This window comes from Macrobrachium rosenbergii, chromosome 55, assembly GCF_040412425.1.
Source record: "Macrobrachium rosenbergii isolate ZJJX-2024 chromosome 55, ASM4041242v1, whole genome shotgun sequence".
NCBI lineage: Eukaryota > Metazoa > Arthropoda > Malacostraca > Decapoda > Palaemonidae > Macrobrachium > Macrobrachium rosenbergii.
Window position 1 is genome coordinate 86,582,976 of NC_089795.1, and position 315 is coordinate 86,583,290.

Consider the following 315-nt stretch of genomic DNA (forward strand, 5'->3'; position numbering starts at 1 on the left):
AATTGCACACACGATAAGTGGATACCAAGTACAAAGTTCCTGCTGAGAATAAGGGTTTTTATTAAGATTTTCCAAGGCTGTATCTTTCCCCTCCTGCTTTGATGTTCGTTTCTCTTGTCCAGAGATTCTGGTCAAGAGCTATTCAAGAACCTTAACACTTCGAGGAGATTATTCCAGTGTTGCATTGTGTAACGGGAATCCTACGTACCTTCATAAGGTGTAGCAGCTCTGTTTTAATTTGTTAAGCCATTAACAGAAATAAACCAGATTTCCTAAACAGCAAAGTTGAATACAGCAAAAAGTGTAGAAGCGCCT